Source organism: Triticum urartu, chromosome 3 (genome assembly GCF_003073215.2).
Source record: "Triticum urartu cultivar G1812 chromosome 3, Tu2.1, whole genome shotgun sequence".
NCBI classification, from domain to species: Eukaryota; Viridiplantae; Streptophyta; class Magnoliopsida; order Poales; family Poaceae; genus Triticum; species Triticum urartu.
The window spans coordinates 152,056,989-152,082,654 of NC_053024.1; the positions used below are offsets into that span (position 1 = coordinate 152,056,989).

Here is a 25,666-nt window from a genome sequence, read left to right on the forward strand (position 1 = left end):
ATGAGCACATAGAGTGTACTTCCTGTGAAATATATCATTGCTCCTGACAGCATGGCTCACACCTGCAATGCTCCACAACCTTTAGTTCGTCAAATATTTAATTCTAAATCTGATAATTACAGTTCGGCAGATGAGGTTTCTCGCGTCTCGTATGCTGACTTACCAGACCAAATCTCATTGAGCTCTTCCACATTCTGTGCAAGCATGTACTCATCATCGTCGACGAACTCCAAATTATGCCAGCAAACCAGCGGTTTGCCTTTCTTGACTCATCCTCCTAAATGTGAGCAGCAACAATTTTTAGCAGCGCAATCATCGTTCTCTGCTCTGTTATTTGCTGCTCATCCCAGCAATGGTGGTCAAGGTGATGATGAACATTCATGTGATCTCAAGGACTTCCTTAACCTATGTGGAAACGCTTCTAACACTAGCTTCCACCGAGGAGGCAATGCCCTGGATTTTAGTGAGCAGCTAGAGTTTTAGTTCTTATCTGAACAACTTGGCATTACTATCACGAACAACAAGGAGAGCCTTCGGTTAGATGTGAGTACCTTTAGTTCCATGGTTGATCCTTCAATTAACAACATTATCCGAGTATTTCTTCAACTATTTTTTCGCACACGAACATGTCAAGTGTACCCCGAGGCCAGGGGTGATGCACCACAGCTCATGTCGAAGGAGTCTCAACGGAAGCGCGATTTGCAAGACAACCGGAGAGAACTTTTGAGGACCCAAAACCCCACACTCCTGGGAGGGACCCCGTCGGGGAGTGCGGTGGCTATGGGCTGCCCTAAGTCGGTCAAGCCACCCTAGAGCTTTGGGATTCGCAGCTCTCCAACACGAAGAATGACGAAGATCGAGAAGCAAAAATGGGGGAGGAACAAAGTGTAGATGAAAAAGTAGTAGATGTGTTTTTTGCGATTGTGTGATGTACAATCGGCCGTCACCTCTCATCTATTTATGAGGCGGCTAGACTTTCTGTACAAGAAAAGGACTAAAAATTCCGTCCAAAACATCAAAAACCCTAACCTAACTGGGACAGGAATCTTTGGCAATTTTCTGGATCAACTCGCTCTCACCGATTGGTTTGCTTTGGTCCCACCGAGTGAACGTGGCCAACTCTCTGTAACTTTCTGTAATTTCCCGGATCAACATGGTCTCACTGATTGGTTTGCTTCGGTCCCACCGAGTGAACATTGCCAACTCTCTGGAAATTTACCGGACCAACTCGGTCTCACCGATCAAATCAACTCAGTCGGTCCGAAATGACTCTGCAACTTTTGTTTTGAGTTTATTTTGCCTCCACAGGTTGCATACCACCTTGTATTAAGATGATTTTTATATCAAAATCAACCGCTTCGATGAGACGCACAACTTTTGTGTTGAAACATTTTCCATTAGAGGCCATATTAATTGAGTTTCATGCCATTCTTTAATCTGGTGTCAACATGAGCATCTCTGAACTTGTCGTAACTATTGCATCCGAGCTCCGCTTTATACCATCTTCATATCCATCTCGATCTTCTTAAAGAGGGCCATCCAGAGTGACCTCCAATCCTAAGTTTGAATTAGTCTTTATATAGCCTAAGCTAATTTTATGACTGTGCCACTTTTAAGCGTCAACGCATCACTACTAGGGAAAACCTTATACATAGAATCTTAGCAGCAGCGCGGCACAAAAAGAGGCTCTACTGCTAATTAGCAGTAGCGAGGATAAGGAAACCACGCTACTGGCGTAAATTTAGCAATAGCGCGTGTTGTCGAAACCGTGCTGCTACAAAAATCCACCGACAGTACCCACCAACCTAAGTTTACCAGCAGCGCGGTGTCATGATGCACGCTACTGCTAATGAAGTAGTAGCGCCGCGCATTTTAGTCACGTCGATGCTGCTAATTTTGAAATTGTCCACACGGTTGGCCTGTTTAGCAGTAGCGTGTGTTCGGAAAGCGCGCTGCTGCTACATCCTTAGCAGTAGCGCGCTTTGCCACCCGCGCTACTGCTAAGGCGCACTATACCCCACCACCTTTCCCCACCCATCCTCCCCTCCCCCATCTCCTCTCCTCCCTTTCCCCTACCTCACACATCCTCCCTCTCTCACTCTTCTTCTTCCTCAAGACTTCTCCCCCCCATTACTCTCCCTCTTCTACCTACCTTTCTCTCTCTTCATTACTCCTAGCTAACTACACACCTCCATTAATGCATTTCCTTTATCTTTTTCCTTCCCACTCCACTAGTTGAAGTTGTCTCCTCCCAAATTAGCTAGCTAGGTAGATATAGCATTTAGTCAAGTGACCTATTTGCCTCCTAATTAGATCTATCTTTGTCAAGAAGAGCTTTGTGCACTTTTGATCTCCCTAGCTACATCATCATCTCCATCGTGCATGTGCTCGATCTCGAGATAGCTAGGTGATTAAAATTTCATGCTTTTAAAAAATGGAAATATGTGTATGTGTGTGTGATATGATAATTGGGCAATATGATGGAAATTGTGTGTGTGGCATGAGTTGACGCCAAATTGTGCTTTTGAGTTGCCTATGTTTTGCCGAAATGTTGATTTATTCTGATTCGGCGAATTTCGGGCAAACTCTAGATCTATATATGTCCTATTTTTAGGGAAGGTCATGCCGAATTTTTGTATGACTTTGATGCATGCACGCATTTTTATAATCAATTTGTTTATTATTACCGTGCAGACGTTCATGATGGTTAGTGGAATGATGGTGGACAGGTGGTTGCGGTCGGCGGTGCAGGACATGAAAGAAAATAACCAGACAGAGGTTTTATGTCCGTGTCGAAAATGCAAAGGAATAGTTTGGCTCGACCCCTATGACGATGGTCGTGTCGAAGCGCACCTGCTCATGACTGGTTTCATGGATGGCTATACTCGGTGGATAATTAAAGATGAGGATGACGATGTTGAGGACGCCGACGGGGCAGGCAATGACGACACGGGGCAAGACGAAGAGATGATCAATAATGGCGGCGGAGACGAGGCCGAACATGGAAGCGGCGAAGGGGCCGGACATGGCGCAGGAGAAGGGGCCGGACATGGCGGCGGAGAGAACGACATGGACTCCACGCAACAGAGTTTGTCGGTACTAAGTTCAATCATGCGGGACCCTCATGTTCAAGCACTGCTTCGCAAGGAGACGAGTACTGAGAGAGCTGCTTCTAGAGAGGGGGCTAAGATGGAGCAACTGGTGGTAGACTCGAACACTCCATTGTATGATGGTTGCAATCCTGAGGTGACCCGCTTGAGTTTCACGCTCCAACTCCTGAAGACGAAGGCTAAAAACAAATGGACCGACACTAGCCTCGATGAGCATCTCAAGTACCTAAAGGATGTTCTTCCCGCGGGGAATCTATGTCCTACTAGTGTTGATGTGGCCAAGAAGATTGTGTGCCCTCTTGATCTGCCGCATGTTAGATACCATGCATGCATCAAAGATTGCATAATTTATCGGAAGGAGCACGCGGAAAAAACAAGTTTTCCGGTGTGCAATGCTTCTCGATAGAAGAAGGCCAGGAAGAAATGTCCCCAGAAAGTTGTATGGTACTTACCGATCACTCCCCGTCTCTAGCGGTATTTTGTAGATCCCAAGGAACCAAAGCTAATGTGCTGGCACGCGGAGAGGAAGAAGCCTGACGATGGAGATGATCCGAAGCTGAGACATGTGAAGGATGGAAGCCAGTGGAGAGCATTGAACATCTTCTATCGGTATTTCAGATGTGATGCAAGGAACATCGTGCTCGGCGCATGTACCGATGGCATGAATCCGTTTGGCAACCAGAACACCAACCATAGCACATGGCCCGTGTTTGTATGGATGTACAACCTCCCCCCTGGTTGTGCATGAAGTTAAAGTACATTCACATGAGCATGCTTATTCAAGGGACGAAACAACCAGGAAATAATATTAATTTGTATCTGGGGCTACTTCAAGAGGAGTTAGACACGTTATGGATAACACTGGCCAAGACATGGGACGCCAGCAAAGGCGAGTATTTCTACATGAGAGCCGCGCTGATCACGACGGTGCATGACTATCTCGGTTATGGATATGTCGCAGGCTAGGTGTGCCATGGATATTGCGGATGCATGTGGTGCATGGATGATATGACGTCTCAGCAGCTAACATCAAGGAAAGATGGCGGGTCTGGAAAAATCGTGTACATGGGGCATCGAAGATGGCTCGAACAGGATGACCCGTGGAGAAACCATGGAGCTCTATTCAATGGTCACGCTGAGCATCGAGGACCTCCACGTAAGTGGGGCGGTGCCGAAATCGATGAGCTGTTGAAAAACTGGAAGGAGTGCCCCACGCTGGGAAAGACGATGAAAAAGGCGCCGGAGCCGCTGCTGAAGGTATGGAAGACGAGGTCTGTGTTCTGGGACTTGGAGTACTGGAACAAACTCGATACTCCTCATTGCCTTGATCAAATGCATATATTTAAGAATGTCCTTGAGAGCTTGCTCGCGACACTAATGAACATGCTGGATAAGACCAAGGATGGGCCGAAGGCAAGAAAAGACTTGCAAGATTTCAAAATCAGGGAAGATCTGCACATGTCGTCCCGTAAAATGTTGGACGAGACAGAGACAGAGACATAGGCACGGGAGAAGAAGGGCAAAAAAAAGAAAGAGGATTATTGCCCCCCTTCACCTTAAGTCAGGCTGAGATCGGTCAATTCTTTAAGTGCCTTACTGGAGTCAAAGTTAGTTTCGGTTACTGTGGCAAGATAAGTAGATATCTAGACACGGACAAGAAAAGGTTCAGCGGGATGAAGTCCCATGACTGTCATGTGATGATGACGCAGATACTACATGTTGCCCTTAGAGGGATAATGGACAAGCACGTCCGTGACACGCTTATTGGTCTCTGCAACTTTTTCGACATCATCTCTCGAAAGTCAATTAGTCTGAAGCAGCTCCAAAGGCTACAGGAAGAGATTTTTGTGATACTGAATGAGCTGGAGATGTACTTGTCGCCCGCGTTCTTTGACGTGATGGTGCATCTATGTGCCCATATTGTGGACGACATAATATACATGGGGCCGTCATTTCTGCACAACATGATGCAGTTTGAGAGGATGAATGGGATCATCAAAGGATTCGTTCGTAACATGTCCCGTCCGGATGGAAGCATCGTCCAGGGCTATCTGACACAAGAGTGCATATATTTCTATGAGAATTTTCTATATGGCGCAGACCTGCAGCCTCCTGGTGTTAGTGTTGGTTTGCCCATTAACAAGCATGACGGGAGGCTCGAAGGAGAAGGTCACTCCAAGGGTCGCAGGGAACTGCACGTGGCATACTTAGATCGATGCAGCGACTTTGACAGAGCAAACTTGGTAGTGCCACAACACCTAGACGAGGTAGATCCTTTCATGGCACTGCACAAAGAAATTATCACAAAGAAGTATCGTGACCGGGGGGTATGCAAGACGAACGCCGAAGTTACTAGAGAGCACAACTCCACTTTCCTGCATTGGTTCAAAAAGCATATTATTGCTAATCCCCCGGAGGAGGGCTCTAAGGACGGATTGTTCATATACGCCTTAGCACATGGCCCCTCGCCCAACCTCATAACCTATCAGGCATACGATATCAACGGATACACATTCTACAGGAGGCCAAAGATATGGATAGTGATGATCAGAACTCAGGGGTGACGATGGAATGCATGACCAGCAGCGACAACGGCGCAACTGAAAGATTTTACGGAAGGGTCGAGGAGATCTGGGAGCTTGACTACTCTACACTGCACAACACGACGATGTTCCGTGTCAGATGGGCTAAGAATGTCGAAAGAGAAAACCGGTATTTCACTACCATGACTATACCCGACGCCAAGAGTGCTACTGTCAGGACCCCGATTCCAAGTCACATCGATCTAGCCGGTAACACCTCATATCACTTTGCGGCCTCACGCACGGTATCCCACGGGTGTCGCCTTACCATGGCCCGAGACCGTTTGCGCCTTTTGGCTCACGTATATGATAGTGTCGCTAGCATCCATATGACAGAAAACCCGGGCCGACATGGCTAGTCGTGAACCCAAAGCGGCACAGACCTATGGAGACAGGCATACATGAATCACATCGAGCATGTCGGTCATCAGCGAGTGTTTCCGGGTTGTAGCACTGGGCTAACAGGACTTCGGGGAACCCGAGCTGTAGCAGGCTAGGCAGGACTCCGGATATCATCGCGTGACATTTCCCCGAAGGGACAGACATAGGAACGAAGTGAAACACATGTCGGCCAGTCAAGTGTCCTGAGCAGTAGTGCTGGGCTAGTAGGACTCTGGTGAACCGGGCTGTAGCGGACTACTATGGCTCGAGGAACACTAGACTATATTTCCCCATAAGAAAGGCTGCCAAGGATAAACAACTAGATTGTCGGATCCCACTCATACCAAGCATTTCAATCATACACACAATATGCCCGATATGAGTACATACAACATGGCATCACAACAAAACTCTACAACTCAAGTACTTTATTTAAAGGCTCTAGAGAGCCATACATAACATGTTCATACAGATAGGGGTCACATGACCTGACACTCAAGTCATACAAACATACAAGCACATGCAGAAGCAACTAGTCTGAGTACAGACTCTAGAAAGTAAGAAGGCTTCTCGAAGCCTGTCTATCTACGTAAGGCCCTCCATGGCCAGGATCACCACCTGGGTGGCTAGTCACTCGTCGACGTCAAGGTCTACGTAGAACCCATCGGAGTGGGCGGTGTCGACTGAAACAGTAATTAAGCAAACATGAGTACAAAGGTACTCAGCAAGTCTTACATCAGAACCTACTATACATGCTTATTCTCAAGAAGGTGGTGGGGTTAATGCAGCAAGCCAGCTTTGACTCTTGGCTAAGCTATCCTACGGAACTTCTCCAGTAAAATAGTTTTTGCACACGAGTCCACTACTCACCAACAGAATACTCCACCGTGGATCCTCCCTCGTCATCCTACGAGAGGGCCATCCTCGATACTCACACTTATCTTGAGTCTTCTAGTAGTGTCCATTAATTTGTCTATGAACTGTATATGCAACCAAGTAGTCCTTTACCGCGGACGCAGCTATTCGAATAGTTTTATACCCTGCAGGGGTGTACTTCGTCACACATGTTTCCACCACTTAGCGTCTGCACACGACATGTGCTCGGCAGACTTCAAGTGAAAACCGACGTGGGTGTAGACCACGACCTGACTAACCTCACAAGTCTCTAGTCCAGGTTTATCGCCTATTCAGGTTCCATCCGCAAGGAAATCCGGCCGGGGTGTCCTCAACGGCCCCAAACGATGTGAACAGGGTTCCCGAGACACCAAACGGGTGACTCGGTACACCGTGCCACGGTGTATCTACCGCAACATAGCCCACCCCTAGGGTCAGCGCTACGCACGGCCGCCAACACATGTCCTACAAACACCAGAAACTAGTTGCAACTCCTGGAGAGAGGAGGGGTCAGTAAGTTGAGCGGGGTCATATTTCAGGGCCCAATGTGTGGTAGTAGCTGAATCTTAAATCACGCATACAGATCTCAGTTCTTAGGGACGATCTCAATGAAACAACCCACCATGTACTCCTACATGGCCTCTCATCGATACCTTTACCCAAAACATGTTCAACACCTCCCTCACATTACCGACATAAGCATTTCACTCTAGCCCATCACCCAGATGAACCAGACCTGACACAACTCTACGCATAGCAGGCATAGCAAGGTAGGAATTACATACATGGCTCAATCAACTCCTACACATGCTAGTGGGTTTCATCTAGTTACTGTGGCAATGACAGGTCATGCAGAGGATAAGGGTTCAACTACCATAGCACACAGCAGTTTGAATCGCGTTGTCTTAATGCAGTAAACAAGAGCAGAAGCGAGAGCATGGGTTTGTATCGGAATGATCAATGGTTGCTTGCCTGATGGAGTGGTAGTGGGATACTGCCCTTCAGTTGGATACTCGTGGATACCCTCGGAGGCAGAACCTACCACGAAGAACACATCGGAACACAATCAACACATGACGATATGCAACAATATGATGCATGCTATGACATGGCAATATGATTGTGTCTTGGCCTAATGCAAGTTATAACAGAAAGGAATGAACTCATTTGAATCAAAGATTCAAATATTAGCTCATTAAACATGGCATTTATAGTGCATTACCTTATTCTGCTTAAACAACAAAGTAAACTTGTTTTGTCATGCATGAAACCATTATAGATGGATAGATTGAATTTTTCTGATAATTTTTCATATATAAATTATTTCATTTGGAGTTACGGTTGAATTTCTATGAATTTTTGAAGTTTGAACTATTTTCTAGAATTTCCTGTATAAAAATAATTCCAGTAAATCAATTACTGCGTCAGCAATGCGTCAGGGTGACGTCAGGGTCAACGGAGACGTCCAGGTCAAACCTGACTGGTGGGTCCCGCGTGTCAGTAGTTAATTAAACTAACTAATTTTAGTTAGCAACTAATCTGGATAATTAGCAGGGGGCCCACTTGTCATTGACTCAGGGGAGTCAACTGGGCCCACCCAGTCCACGTCAGTGGTCAAATCCGCCGGTCAACAGGGCTAATCCCGCCGGCGTTGAGTCACGGGCGAGGCCGAGACGGCGGGGGGCTTCGGAAAACACCCTCAGGCGACCAAATCGACAGCGGAGACCACCCGTGCGAAGCCCAGGCTCTCGCGCATCCAATGGAGCAAGTGTGAGGAGCTGGGATGGAGCGAGCTCGCCGGAATCGAGCTCGTGGCGGCGGCCGGAGTTCGGGCGGAGAGGGAAAAGGGGCTACGATGCACGGCAAGGCTAGGAAGTGCGTGCGTTAGGCTCCTGGGGTCGCACTAAATGCGGTGGTGTGCTCGGACGCGTGCTTGCACGGCCGTAGCCACGATGGCGACATGGCCGGCGGCGAGGAGCTCTCGGGTGCGGTGGAAACGGCGGCTACAGGGGCCAAACGAGCACGGGAGCTAGGGGGAAAGGAAGAGGAGCTCACAGCGGAGTCGGAGAGGGGGTCAGCAGGCTCGGGGACGGGCTGGAGACGGGGTGCGGTCGCCAGCGATCTCGGATGCCCGAGGTTGAAGACGAGGGCGAAGGCGGCATTGCAGGGCTTCCGGCGAAGCATGGCTCAGTGGGGAGGACGACGGAGTCGAGGCGGAGCTAATCGGCTCGTCGGAGGGGCGAGGGAGTGGCTATGGTGGCAACTACGGCGATCGGCGGCGAGGTACGCGCTCGGCCGTCACGGGAGAGAGAGAGACGAGGGGGAGAGTGAGCGAGGATGAGAGGGAGATGTGGGGGTCGCGTGGCGTCCTTTGGGCGTCTCCCGGCGTCGGCAGAAGCAGGAGGTGGCCGGCGCGTGGCCGGCGTGCGGCGAGCACGCGCCCCTGCCTCCTGGCGCGAGGTAGGGGGTGACTGGCCGAGCCAGTAGGCTGGGCCGAGCCAGGTAAGGCCCAGGTGGGCTTCTTTCTCCTTTTTTTTGATTTAGTTTCTGTTTTCTATTAAACTGCAACTGTTTAGCTTTATTTAAAATACTACAACATTTCCAAAAATCCTGAAAATAAATGTGGCCTCTGTTTAGATTATTTCCAACAGGAAACATTTACTCCCAGAATTATTTGAGCATTTAAATTATTTTATAGCATTTAAATTCCCAAATTCAAATACTTATGATTTAATTCAATGACCTTCTGTTGACCTAGAAAATTGTGCACCAATTTTGCCAGAGGTTCTAACCTAAGACAAACAGGGTGAACATTTGGAGGGGCATTTCAGGTTCATTGAAATTATTTTTAGTAAACCCTAGTTGATTTCAAAAGGGGTGCTGGGGGTTCTGCCTTCCCCATTTCAAGTTTCTGATGAAAGTAAACATGATGCACACTCTAATGCATGGACTAGCTAAGGTGTGACAGCTACCGTGAACGCTATCGCAAAAAACGAGCCATGGGTACATGCTAAGCACGTGACACAATGCTTCTTCATAACCGACCTGTGCAATCTCAGCCGTGTTGTCGTGAGGAGAGGCAAAAGGAACATCATTGGAATGGATGGAGTCGCCAACGAGGAAGACTACGATCAGTATGGCAACCCAATGAGGGAAGATGACGATGATGATGAAGTATATGTCAAAAGAAGAATCAATACTACATTACCTAAGAAAAATCGTACTCCATGGAAAAGGCAAAGTCACAGTGAGGGACTCAATTATTCTTCAATGAACAAGAAGGGAAAGAAGCTGACTCAAAAATGAAAACGTCAACGCTGAGGAACTGTATGCTATCGGTCAAATGATGTAATACATACATACATATATATATATATGTTCCTACTTTTTATACACACTTAGCCATTATTATGCATGTGTCCAATGATGTAATATATATATATATATGTTCCTATTTTTATACATATTTAACCGTCAAATGATGCAATATATATATCGCCTTCCCTTCGTTCACTGCTCTCGGAAAAAAAGTGAGAGAAAATAAAGGAAAATAAATAGGGAAACTGGTTATAGAAGTAGCGCATTACTAAAAAAGAGGTACAGCTAGTCAAGGTAGCAGTAGCGGTTTCTGTATAAAACCGCTATAGCTGCCTTTAATAGTAGTAGCGTGTTTGCTCTAAATGCGCTACTGCTACGTCCACTTAACCCAAAATCCTCACTCTCTCTGCTTCATCCCGCCTCTTCCCCCCCCCCCAAATCCCCACTCTCTCTTCCCTCGCCGCGCCCCGGCACTTGCCCCCGACCCCGGCCTCGGCTCCGACCCCGGCGCTCGCTCCCGACCCCAGCGCTCGGCCCCACCCCGACCCCGGCCTCGGCTCCGACCCCGGCGCTCGTCCCCGACCCCGTCGCGCGACGCCTCCCTCCTCTGCTTCCTGTCCTCGCAACCTCGGACGTCGTCGGGCCTGCCTCCTCGCCCCTGCACCCTCTGTAACCCCCCCCCCCAGCACTCCTCCTCTCTCTGCTAGCTAGGGTACTTCGGTTAATTTACTTAGGTTTTAGTTATGGCAGTAGGTTAATTAGGTTATCTATTTAGTTATGAATTTAGCTAGGTTTATTTAGTTTTGGACATGTCATATTTGGAAAATGATGATTATGTGCAGGGTAAATGATCCGAGTGGCCTATGTTACGCCGGAATGTTGATCCATTTCCATTTCGGTGAATTTCAGGCGCTCGATATGTCCTTTTTTAGCAAAGGTCATGCCAAAATTTTCCATGAATTTTGGCATGATAGATTTCTTTTTAGCAAACATAGATTTCTTTCTTATGTCATTTTTCATTTTTTTTCATACTTTTTGAATTAAATGAGGAGACTTAATCATAGGAAACATGTCGAGCAACGAAGAAACTGGGCCTTCTGACCAAGATGCAGACAAGATGGATTATGAGGGTGAACAAGAGTACCTCGACTATTTGACTGCTAAGCAAGGTTTGCAGGTCGGCCTCAATGATGGTACTGATGCCGACATCGACACCGACGGCGCCGGCACCGATGGCGGTGCCGAGACCGATGGCCGTGCCGAGACCGGCGGGGGAGGTACCTACGGGGAAGATACAGGTGGGGAAGGTACCGACGCCGATGCCACTACCGAAAAGAACAAGCCGACGAAGCAGAGGATACGAAAACCTAACAAACTAGGGATTGGACGACTAGTGATCACAAAGATGGCACCTGGCAAGTTTGAGACATTAGAGCCGGAAGAACCTCGCAAGTGCTATGGGAACCAAGTAGGATGCATCCTACGGGAATGCACGAGCATCAACGACGATGACTTAAGGAGTAAAGAACATTTGACGCAGTTGCTCCTGATGAAGTTGCACAAGAGATTCAAGTTCCCCAACCGGGATGATAACATAGAACAACCGTGGGATGATCCGAAGATGAAAAAGATTAACAATCACGCCATGGGCATGTTCAGCAATGATTTGGCCTCCTGGAAAGGGAGGGTGAAATGAGCTATTGAGGCTGAGGAACCCCTGTCCAAGATTCTGGAGGAAAATCCAACACTTACGGAAGAGGAGTTCGAAAAGTGCAAGGACACTTGCGCTACCGAGGCAGCCAAGGCTAAGGCTGCGAAATTCAAGAGCCTTCATCAAAGGAACACGGGGAAGCATCGCCTCGGAAGTCGTGGCTACCTCGGTAAAAGGCCCATATGTGATAAGGAGGACACGGAACGTGAAGCCGTGGGTATCCCAGACCCCTTCACGAAGTTCACCAACCCCTTGGAGCGTGACTTCATCAGGGCCCGCTACAAGTGGGACAAGGAAAAGAAGGTTTTTTACACGGACAAGATCACGAGGAAATTGATTAGACTACTGGTAATTACTCTTTTACCACCTTACATTTAGCTCCATATCTAGTCGACTACACATTCCTAAATGGTTCACGATCCTTCTACAGGAGAAGCAACACCAGCTTGTAGCCGAAAGCCCTACTTCTCCGATGAGGCCCAAGTGGGACACCCCTCTCAACCGGGCCTTGAACGAACTTAAGGGACTCCCTTTGGGCCAGCGGCCGCAATATGGTCGTGTGCATGGCGCTGGAGACGGTACCACGTGGAAGGTGTTTTACAATGAGGGCCCGGAGGCCAAGAAGCAGAAAAAGAAGTTTAGTCAGGCGGACATCGGTGCGAAGGTGAAGCTTGCGGTCGAGAAAAAAGTAGCTGAGGATGCGAAAAAAATAGCCGAGGAGAAAAATGAGTTGCTACTGCAAGCAGTCAATGCAGCTGTAACTGCCTGCAGAAATGATTTTGCTACTAACTTGGTTCCAGCTATCATCAACTGGACGAAGGAAAATCCAGACAAGACGGTACATGATTTCCCGTTGCCCAGTTTCGTCGGGAGCAACTCCATGAACAACAACACCATTGCACCATCACTTGCTCACGCAACCGGGCCTCCTCTCGCAGCCGCAACCGGGCCCATCCTCAGTCTCTGGCGTGCTAGGTGGGACTTCGTCTTTGGCTGAGCTCGACACCGTCACAGTAATTACATGTCGCACCAACATATATATATATATATATATAATATTCCATTTTCGTTGCCTTTCGGATGTTATACGCCACAGACATATGTGTTTGCAGGCCAAAGAAACCCCGTGCACCATACTCTACTTGATCAAAGGCCAGAAGGTGGATGTGGGAAAGGGGATGATAATGGACCCCTTGCAACCCACGTTCCACAACCAGCCGATCCCCGCTGGGCACTTCAGGGTTAGCTTGTCCAGTGTGAAATCAGGGCACGATCATTTGCCTCCTCCAGTACATCCTGTGAGAGAGGACGATGAGACCCCGCCGCGGATTGGAAACTGCAAGGGTTGGGTGCTGCTATGGCCGAAGAATCTTATTCGTCTGGAGCCGGCCGAGAGCACACCAATAACCACACATCAACAAGTATGTGCGGAGACCACCACCCCGCCTACACAATTACCAGCTCCTGTAGTGCTGGGTGAGAGCGGCGGACGACATGATGAAGGGGGTGCAATAGTACTGGCTAATGTAATTTGTCCTGTAGAACGGAGAATGGATGATGAGACGAAGGTCGACCCTATGGGTCCTCAATACAAACGTGTATGACTGTGACATAGATATGATGAGTCAACCATATGACGAATCAGGCTATCAGCATGCTAATGAGGATATGGATGATATGCCCGGGCAGGAAGGTCATAGCATGGATTGCAAAAAGTCTCTCTTCATGAAATCCTCACAGGACACGCCTGAAGATGTCGCCTCAACACAGGCTCAACTAGCCGGGCGCGAGGGCCGTACAGTACTTAGCCCGGGAACACTGGGACAGGGGTTAAGGAAGGGTCTGGAAGGTGTGCCCAAGAAAAAGGAGAGGAAGAGATCGGGGAAGATAGCTGCCTCCAAACAAGCCAGAGCACATAGCAGCCAGACGATGGATTCTGAAGTGCGTGTACCCGTGAAAGGTGCGGCCATGTTCCATCTCACGGGCGAACCGATGCTATCGCCGAAACCGCTGGAGGCACTATCAGGGGATCTCAGGAGACTGCACAACCATGTGCTGTCAACTGAGAAAAGCCTACTAGCCTCAAAGGATCCAGGATATCCGATATATGCGGCTCGTGTGCCTGAGGGGAAGTGCTACGTCGACACACGGCCCGCGGAGGTGTTCTTCCTGCGGTTTGACCATATCTTTGAAATGTTTCTGACAAGGCGGCTCGATTTTACAATCGTCCGCCTTTTTGCGCTACATATGAGCTCCGTCATGAAGAGAGTAGAAGGCTCACAAATCTCTGTGGCGGATCCGTACTACATGCACGAGTCTTTCTTGAGTCTCGGCGACCTTGAGCGTGAAACTGCTAGGGACTACCTCCAAAACTTCATGGTACAGAATAAGGACCAGGAAATTCTCCTCCTGCCTTATCATCCAAAGTAAGTCAGTTCCGGACAACCCTTTCGTACATTTCAATCATTCCTTCTCGCTCATATGGATAATAATTTTGAGGTGTCTTTTCCCCGCAGCAACGGGCGCGCCGTCCTTATTGTTCTTTACCCGCGAGTCTCCCATGCCGTGTATTTCGACCCTTCCAGAGACTGCGAGAAAAAGGACTACACCCACATAATGAATATTCTAGATGATGCTCCCCAAGGCTTCAACATTAGAGGTGGGCCATGTGCAGATCGAGAAACAAAGGAACAAGAAGATGGGTTTCGCACATAAAACTAACTTCTCCTGCATCCATGTCCCAAAACCAAGCAAGAAGGATGGATTCTACATCGTCCATCTCATTATTGAGTTCAGCATGGATCACCAAAAGCTTCGCATGACAAGCATAAATGATGATCATATCCACAAGTGGCTAGAATCTCATGGAGAAGCGGATTATAAATTTAGAGATGACTTCTTTCGCATCCAAAGGGACATTGCGACAATCATCATGAAAGAAGTCGTCGATGAGAAGGGGATCTTCCACCACGGCCCTATATCGCGAGCTGACGTCCGAACTCACATAGGCATGCAACGTCTAGACCTCACGCCGTTCAAGAAGCTAGGGTCCATCCTCGATGATACGGAAGGATGGAACTTCTAGTGATTTATGATGCCAATGATGATGATATGTGTTGGTTGAACTTGTATACTTTCTGTAGCGATGAAACTTTGTGATGTCCACGGTCCCTGCCGAACTTGCGTAACGCTACTTTGTTAGTTTGCCTATGATGACCTGAGTACCTCTACTTAATTAGTTTGTGTACTGTATGTTGCATCTAGTTGCTAACCCTTTCTTTTTTGTGTTGCTCTAGTATATTTTGTTGCATATGATTGTACATCCTCTTGATGAAGATGCATCTCTAACAGGTACCTAGTTTCTTGATGGCGAAGTGTTATGTCGTGTACGAAGGGAAGGTTCCAGGAGTGTATGACGAGTGGCATGAGTGTCAGGCGCAAGGCAGGGGGTCTCGGGTGCCAGCCATAAAGGCTTCAAAAGCAGACAAGAAGCACAAGCTAGTTACTTGAGGTTCAGGCAAGTGCGAGAGAGGACTCATGACCGCCGCCTCATGTACTGCATAGTTCCACTATCACTCATAGTGATAGCACTTCTCGCGTATATCATTGTTTAGATGGATGACGTTGTAGTTGCAAGTATTCGGGACTTGCATGTATCGCTATTTTTGAGATGATGAAGATATACCACTTTGTGTTGGATGATAATTATGATGAGACTATTTGTATGTATATTCTATGATTACATTTGTGGTCTCGCAGCGATTTGTATGTGTATGATGATGACATTTGTATGTGCTAAAGATTCGTGTATAAAGCCTGTTCAAATACAAAACAAATATGCAGAAAAAAACAAAAGATACTAAAATTAGCAGTAGCGAGTGGAGGAAAGTTAGCAGCAGCGTGACAATAGCAGTAGCGCGTTCGTCCAAAGAGCGCTAGAGCTATTAGCAGTAGCAAGCTTCCAAGCAGCACACTGCTGCTACACTTGTATAGCAATAGCGCGGGCGTGCACGCACTGCTGCTATGGGTTAGCTGTAGCGCCCTATTAGTAGCGCCGGTGCCCGCGCTACTAGTAGGCCAAAAACACGTGCTGCTGCTAGGCTTTTCCCTAGTAGTGCATCCCCCCTGTTTTTCGGCATAGCTAGCGTGCCGAAAAATAACTTGTACCAAGTTTGTTCTAAGAACGATGTCAACACTCCATCGGCTATTTATATGTTCTTAGGACGATAAATATATATATCGGCCATGTTTATGCTAAGGGCGATAGTTATTTATCGGTCGTTGCCTATCTAGGCTTCTTGCCACACACTTGGGTGGTACTTTTTCAATATTTTCCATTGAGAGCTCGAGGTAACAATGCCCCTTGAACGGATTCCACTAAATATGAGTTTCCAGGAACTGATCTTGCATTCCTAAAAGGACCTTCCCAACTTGGAGACCACTTCCCGAATTTTCTATCTTTCGAACCAATTGGTAGAATCACCTTCCACACGAGATCGCCAACTTGAAAAGTCTTCAACTTGACCTTCTTATTGGAATCTCTTGCCACCCTCGACTTATCTCCCTCTATGGCCTCCAAAGCAGCCAAACTTTTATCAATGACTTCATCAATATTATCCATCATCAAGTTATAAAATTCCACCGCCGATAAATCATTTTGTTTGGCTATTCTCAAAGCATTCAAATTCACTTCCACTGGAAAAACAGCCTCTTGACCATACACGAGCTCATATGGAGTTACCTTTGTAGCACCATGCCTTGATATTCTGTGTGCCCACAAAGCTTCAGACAGTAGCTCATGCCATCTCCTTGGATTATCCTCAATCTTCCTCTTGATGAGCTTGATTAATATTTTATTGCTAGACTCAGCTTGTCCATTGGCTTGGGCATAATATGGAGAGCAATTGAACAACTTTATCTTATATGATTCGGCAAATTCTCTAACTTGATGTGACATAAAGGATGAACCTTGGTCCGTAGTTAATGTTTGAGGAATGTTGAATCTATGAATAATGCACTCAGTTATGAATTGAATTACCTTTGTATGTGTCATATTTTTGATTGGTATTGCTTCAGACCATTTAGTAAAATAATCAGTTGCCACCAACACGAACCGATGCCCCTTTGAAGAAGAAGGATGAATCTCTCCAATAAAGTCGAATCCCCAACCCCTAAAAGGCCACGGCTTGATAATAGGATGTAACATAGCAGCAGGAGACAATTGAATATCACCAAATTTTTGACAAGCTTCATGTCCTTTATAATACCTGAAGCAATCATTAATCATTGTCGGCCAATAAAACCCAACACGTCTCAATAACCATTTGATCTTGGGGGTTGACTGATGAGTGCCACAAATTCCTTCATGGACCTCTCCCATAGCAACTCTCGCTTGGTCCTCGTCCAAGCACTTCAAAAGAACATCATCAACCGTTCGGCGATAAAGATCATCATCTCTCATCGTATATTTGAAAGCCATATGCCGAACGGCCCTGTCCACACTTTTACTATAATCACACAAATAATCAATAATGGGTTTCCTCCAGTCTTGATTCTCTCCTGCATTAAATTTTTCGTTAGTGGCCGAAACTGTGGGCTCCAGTTCATCCTCCCCTATGTTGGCAAGACTAGACATCGGCCTTTGAGAAATATGAAACATGCCAAGATCAATATGATAGTCGGACGCTTGTTGTGCCAACTCATTTGCTCTCCAATTGTCATGTCTAGATATATGAGCAATGCTAAAATAATCCAAAGTAGAAAATATATATATATATACATTTATCAAGATAAACATTAAGTGATTCGTCAAAACATTGAAAGACTTTACATATTTGTTGTGCTATTAATAACAAATCACCAAAAGCCTCAATATGTGTAGCACCTATGGCAAGCAACATCTCTAAGCCGAATAACAATGCTTCATATTCGGCCTGATTATTTGTGAAAAATACTCTAAGCGGCACGAGGCTTCGAAAACAGCACCATAAGGAGATATATAAACAATCCCAACACCTTGGCCATTTCTACAAACTGAACCATCAAAATATAATCTCCATGGTACTAACGAGACAAGGTTTATATCAGTATCATGCTTGTCATCAATCCGATGCTCGACAATAAAATTAGCAACGATTTGGCCTATTCATGGATTTCAGAGATTCATAAGCCAAATCAAATTCAATTAAAGCATAAGCCCACTTTCCAATTCTACCACTAAGAATTGGCCTATGCAACATGTATTTGATGACATCAGTTTGACAAGCTATAATGCAAGTACTAGACACTAGATAATGTCTCAATTTTGTGCAAGCATAATTTCTCAATAAATGTATACCTTGTCTCGGCATGCAATAAGCGTCGGCTCAAATAAGTAATAGCATGCTCCTTTCCTTCAGTCTCTTGAGTCAAAACAACACCAATAACACCCTCCTCCGCCGCAATATAAAGCCTAAAGGGCTCTTTATATTTGGGAGCTTTCAACACCGGATGAGTGCACAACTAACTTTTTATCATATCAAACGCTTCTTGCTATTTTTCCCCCAAGTAAAATTGGCATCGTTCTTTAACCAAAGGATGGGAGTGAATGCATCAACCTTTCCTGACAAATTGTCTATGAATCTCGTCAAATAATTGACTTTGCCAAGGATTTTTTGCATATCTCTCTTGCATGTTGGAGCCCCCACCTTTTGTATAGCCTCTATCTTTTTGGGTTCAATTTCTATGCCATCTTGATGAATAACGAAACCCAAAAACTTTCCAGCCGATACACCAAAGGCACACTTCAAATGATTCATCTTTAGTTCATGTTTTTTTCATTCTCTCAAAAGCTAAGCGCAAATCGGCTAGATGAGACCCAAAAGCATCCGATTTGACAACAATATCATCAATATAAACCTCAAGTATAAAACCAAGTAAATCATGAAAAATTAAATTCATAGCCCTTTGATATGTGGCACCGGCATTTCTTAATCCAAAAGTCATCATTGTCCACTCAAATAAACCAAGGAAACCGGGACATCGAAAAGCTGTTTTGGACATGTTCTCTTCGGCCATAAAAATTTGATTATACCCCGCATTACCATCAAGAAAGCTAATGACCTTATGTCCAGAAGCATCATTAATAAGCATATCGGCTATTGGCATGGGATACTCATCTTTAGGTGTAGCTCTATTCAAATCTCTAAAATCAATGCACACCCTCAACTTGCCGGAGCCCTTCTTCTCTACTGGTACAATGTTAGAAATCCACTCGACATACCTGCAAGGTCTAATAAAATTAGCTTTAAGCAAACAACTGATCTCTTCCTTGATTCGGTCATACGTTTTTGGATTAAACTTTCTGGCCGACTGCTTGTACGGTCTAAAACCAGCCTTTATAGGTAACCGATGCTCCACTAACTCTCGATTTAAACCTGGCATCTCATGATATTCCCATGCAAAGAAACAAACACATTCTTTCAATAACTCGATCAACTTAACTTTATGAACGACTCTTAAATTTTCGTTTAAAAATGTCGGCCTAGGAAGTGAACCATATCCTATATCTATCTCCTCTAATGGATTGGCCAACGTAAAACCTTGTCCTAATTTATCCATATCATCTAACTCCTCCATAGATTCATACATATCGTTCTCATTGGACCGATATTCAACAAGACGCTTTTGCAACCATTCTAAATTAGAATCCATTTAAATACATCATACCTTGGAGCCCATTACCACCAACTGGCTTTAAAGAAACGGGCACGAAACCACTTTTTGTAGCGCTAAGGAAATCAAATTCTGATAAGTCGCGCCCTGTCAAGCAAATAACATTGGGATGTTGCCAATCCACCGATGCATCGGCCAAAGCAACACAAGCCAAATTGTCCGCATGAATGACCTCGACTTCATCATCAACCCATTGAATCAAAAACTAGTGTGTAGTAGATGGCACACATTGGTTTGCATGAACCCAATCGCGGCCTAATATCACATTTTAGTTACCTTGCACCTTGGCGACAAAGAATGCGGTAGCCAAAGTTTTGCTTCCCACTGTAAGCTCCACATACATTACATCTTTGGCTTCAGTTTTCTCTTTGCCTTCAAATCCATTAAGCACCATGTTGGTCTTTATTAACTCTTCATCACGCAGCCCCAATTTTTTGAAGACCGAATATGGCATAAGATTCACCACAGCACCACCATCGACAAGCATTCTAGCCATCGGCGATCCATTAATATGACCTTTAAGGAACAATGGCCTCAAGTGCGTCACCGGTGATTTTAGCCAAAACTTTTGGTTATCACTTGGCTTTGAATGGAACACTGATTTAAACTGCAATGATATGCTTATTGAAACCAGAAACAGAACTCAGATTCAGCCCTTTAAAGAATGCCTAATTGCTAGTTGTTGGACAATCTGGAAACACAGAAACAACATCATTTTTTATAACAAGGAAAGGGACTTGAGCTACTGTATTTCCTGCTTCAAGGAACATTTTGGCACCATCATGAAAAGAGTCAAACCTAGTTTAAAGGAGGGAATGCAAAGCTGGTTGGAATATTTGTAAACATTTCTTTTTTATGCTCCCCTCCCTTGTTGTAATCCATTTGTGTATAACACCCCCCTATTAATGAAAAATAGAGTTACAGTAGGGTTTTTACCCTACTGTGTTTGCTCAAAAAAAGTGTGTCACCGGTTCTTTTGGCTTCTCGAATATAGCATTTTTAGGACCAAAATCTAGCTGAGCGACTTCCCCTTCTTCATCTATAGCACGAAATTCTGCGGGTAAGTAATACACCATATTAATATCCATACCTTCATGAACCGGTGTAGACTCATAATCAAGCATTTCATCTCCTTCCACAAGCATTTCCACTGACTCCGAAATATCTCCAAGGGAAGAGGAAGTAGTAGGCAAAGTGGACGATGTAATAGTAGCCACATCGTGCTCCGTTGGTGGTGTAGGTGTTGCTATGATCAATGCAGAAGCTGCTATGTTTTCCTTTTGCTTTGGCCTCCACACTTGTTTTGGGGTACCATGGGAAGGCTTTCATTGAATAATTTATCCCTTAGCTTATCTGCTTCTTGTTCCTCCTTCTCATGACTCCTCATGCACTGCAATCTCCTTTTTTGTGCCTTGGTCAGACCGAAAGGACACCACTTAGGCTGAGTATATTTTGGATCCCTCGACTTGGCCTTGCTTATGCTAGCTTCATGATCATTAGCCATGGGGCCTTGCTGGACCATAGCCACATCTTTATTAGAATCAGTCGGATTATCAACAATAATTGGCTCTTTGATTATTAATTCTTTAGTGCCTATCGTAATAGTTTCAGCACTAGTATTCTTCTACTTTTGCTTGCTAGGCTCTGAAATTTCAGCACTTGATGATTTGGCATGCCACACTTGCCTACTGACCCTTTTTTGATCTTGCATTGGCCGATTGACACCATTGTTCAAACGGCCTCGTGTGGGATAAGAAAGCGTCTCATGAACGGGCCTCCTTGGTTCTGCCAACCCGGATGAAAAGCATAAGGGGGCATTAGGGCTGCCCCCATCCTCCATTGAAGTCTCCCATGTAGTATGGCGCATAAGGGGTGGCGCCATTCAGGGTCCCGGTGACCACGACCCATATGGCCTTGCATGATGCTGAAATTCTTCCCGAGGAGGTGACCTTGAGCACTTCAAATTTGATGACCGGTTAGAGCTAGAACCGGCCGCTTGACTAGTATATTTGGACAGCAACATATCAAAAGTTGGCTTGATTCTCTTGCACTGCACTTTAGCTTCATTCGTCTTCCACTTGCCAACCTCTGGACTCTTGGGCTTAATAAATTTGACATGAGTGTTTTCTTGCACTTGTGGCTGCCCCCCGAGTGTATGATTCTTGATGGTGATCTTGATTATCTCCTTGCCACCGGGTTGCTTGTCAAGCACAACTTGTCTCCCCAAGACCTTGTCGCTCTCCTTGTTTTTCTTGGGCTCACCAATGACAATATTATTCTTATTAGCTGATTCGGCTATGCTGGGCCGAATTAATATCTTCTTCCCCTCCCAATCCATGGTGTTCATTGGGAAAGGCTGCTTATCAACTTGCATCTTGGAAAATTTCAATCGTCTGTCATTAATGGCTGATTGTATCTGTCGTTGTAAAACATTACAATCATTAGTAGCATTATAAAAAGAATTATGATACTTGCAATAAGCACGCCGTTTTAGCTCTTCAAACAGCGGTAAAGTATGAGATATTCTAATAATCTTCGCTTGCAATAAAGCATCAAATATTCTATCACACTTAGCAATGTTGAAAGTACATTTCATCTCTTCATCACGATTCTTATGAATCGGCTTTAAATCATTACAAGTAAATGGTTTGAAATTAGATGGCCAAACAAATTTAGTGGCATAAATATCACCTTCATCATCTGAGTGCTCACTGTCATACTCAACCATATTTATCTTAGGACGATCAGTTTTATACCTATGCACCTCTTTAAGATCTTTGCTTCGGCTTTCTTGAGCCAAAGCCCTTTGTAAGACTTGGTTGATATTTAAAAACTCATAGCCTTCTAGCCTTTCTCTAATGTGAGTTCTCAAACCACTAAGCACAAGATCATCCAAATCTCTCTCGGTTATCACCAAACTATAGCACCGGTTTTTTATATCTCTAAATCTCTTGACGTAATCGGAGACTGATTCATCATGCTTTTGTCTAACAGGTGTAAGATGTGACAACTTAAGCTCATTATCGCCACTATAAAAATGATCATGAAATTTTTGTTCTAGTTGCAACCAAAAACGAATAGAACCATGTGGTAAAGAGGCAAACCATGAAAAATGTGGTACCGGTTAAAGATAAAGGAAATAAATGCACTTTCAATTCATTTAGTGAGCCTGCTTCACCCAATTATGCAAAGTATTGACTAAAACGCTCCCATGTGGTTTTTGTGCCCTCTCCATTAAACTTAACAAAATCTGGAATTTTATATCCCGGAGGGCATTGAATTGCATCAAGTTATTCTGGATATGACTTTTGGTAAATACGTTCCTTGGTAACTCAACTCCAAAATTCTCTCGGGGCATCTTAACCATCTCCTCTCTAAGATTAGCTAAACCATCATCCGTAGTGGATGATGAAGCTTGTGGCATTGGTATAGGAGGAGTAGGGTTAGTAGCTACAGGTGTGAATTGTGGCAAGTATGCCGAATTGTAATTCGGCAATGATCTAACAACATTTGCACTTGTAGGTAGGGTTTGGTTTGGCGTTACCATCAAACTTGGCATACTCATGATAGGATTAATGAGTGCAGCAACAATCTAATTTGTTGGGCTAGGATAATAATTCATCGTCACAGGAGGTGCCGATGAAATAGGTAAAGTTCGATTAGAGATTTCCGCAGTAACAGGTACACCAACATTACCACTAGATGATTGAGGCATACTACTTTTAGCATTACTATTTTCCAAGAAAAATTGGTATAAAAAATTATTGCTATCAGTAATGTGACTATCAATTTCAGCCCATACCTTGGGAGAGAAGGTATTACTCATAGAGGGTTTAACCTGTTCATCATGAAGAGGAGGAAACTTGATTTCTCCAACCGGAGTGATGTTGCCTTGACGATCCTTCTTGAACTTAGCAAGGAACTCCTGCATCTCCTTCTCTTCATGCGCCTTCTTGTACTCCTCATAAGCTTGGCGATGTTCCTCCGATAACTCCTCAAAATTGGGCTTGATTATGTTATCGGCGTTGATTTTCAAGGGCTTGGGAATCTTGTCGTTGCTAGAAATGATGGATGATGATTATGATTGATTTTTGTCCACAGCGGAGTCGCCAAAAAGTGTGTTCGCACATGAACATGTCACGTGTACCCTCGACGCCGGGGGTGATGCACCATAGCTCACATCGAACAAGTCTCGTCGGAAGCGCGATTCGCAAGACAACCAGAGAGAACTTTTGAGGACCCGAAACCCCACACTCCGGGAGGGATCCCGTCAGGGAGTGCGGCGGTTATGGGCTGCCCTAAGTCGGTCAAGCCGCCCCTAGAGCCTCGGGATTACCAGCTCTCCAACACGAAGAACGACGAAGATCGAGAAGCAAAAACGGGGGAGGGACAAAACGTAGATGAAAAAGTAGTAGATGTGTTTTTTGCGATTGTGTGTTGTTCAATCGGCCGTCACCTCTCATAATTTATGAGGCGGCTGGACTTTCCGTACAAGAAATGGACTAAAAATTATGTCCAAAACATCAAAAACCCTAACCTAACTCGAACAAGAATTTTTGGCAATTTTCCGGATCAACTCGGTCTCACCGATTGGTTTGCTTCAGTTCCACCGAGTGAACGTGGCCAACTCTCTGTAACTTCCTGTAATTTCCCGGATCTACTCGGTCTCACCGAATGGTTTTCTTCGGTCCCATCGAGTGAACATTGCCAACTCTCTGGTAATTTTCCGGACCAACTCGGTCTCACCGATCAAATCAACTCGGTCGGTCCGAAATGATTGTGCAGCTTTTGTTTCTGACCTTATTTTGCCTCCACAGGTAGCATACGACCTCGGATTAAGACGATTTGTATGTCAAAATCAACCGTTTCGACGAGACGCACAACTTTCGTGTTGAAATGCTTTCGATTAGAGTCCATATTAATTGAGTTTCATGTCATTCTTTAATCTGGTGTTAACATGAGCATATCTGAACTTGTCATAATTATTGCATCCGAGCTCCGTTTTAGACCATCTTCATATCCATCTCGATCTACTTAAGAGAGCCATCCAGAGTGACCTCCAATCCTAAGTTTGAATTGGTCTTTACATATCCTAAGCTAATTTTATAATTGTGCCACTTTTGAGCGTCAACACTAACTTCTTGAGTTCACATGCGCCTTTATCATGGCTAAATTCAAATTAAATAGTCATTTTCCATATAATTCTTTCTTTCTTAGGACATATATGGCATACCGCCGCAATGCTCTCCTATTCCAGTATCGCCTTCCTCTGACCATGAGGGTCTACGCAGTGGGGGTTCTTCGGTTAAAGTCTAGTTGAGTTCATCACCATCTTCATCTCGAGCTACAACATGTAGCAAAATGAGAATGAGATGGACATTTGAGTGCTCCATGAGCATTTTGTGGATACTCTGAAAAAGCTTGGAGGATCGGATAGTAGGGTGATCACTCTGTTAAATTTTTTGGGCAATTTTTCTTGAAAATAGAACCATCGTTTAGATGCTTTGTTCCATGTACATATCTTGCAGAGGCAACTCCCAAGGGTGTGCTGAAGCTTATGAAGGTAGAAGGCTTGACAATCTTTCGTAAAGAGCCATTTGCAGGTAAATGGCCAAATATCTTTAAATGCATACTCACAAACATATCATCACATTGCGATATTATACACCACTTGTTATTTCAAAATGCAGAACTATCGACATGAGAAGTATATTGCGGAGAAAAAAGAAGGTAAGACAACTAAGGTGAAGGATATATAGATTAAGTGTAATATAATTTCTGAATATTTGACATAGTGGCAGTTGTTCTCATTCATAATCTTGTCATTCTCATGAAGTTGCTTTGAGTTGTAATTTTGTCATTCTCATGAAGTTTTCTTTGGTGAACTAATAGATTTAGACATGAAGTACATATGCGAGGACTGCGTTGAGGCATCTGACGACTCGTGCGATGAGTAG

The 25,666-nt window shown here is 45.2% G+C and overlaps 1 pseudogene; it reads left to right on the forward strand.

Moving 5' to 3' along the window:
- On the forward strand, positions 1-25,666 carry LOC125546745 (annotated as a pseudogene).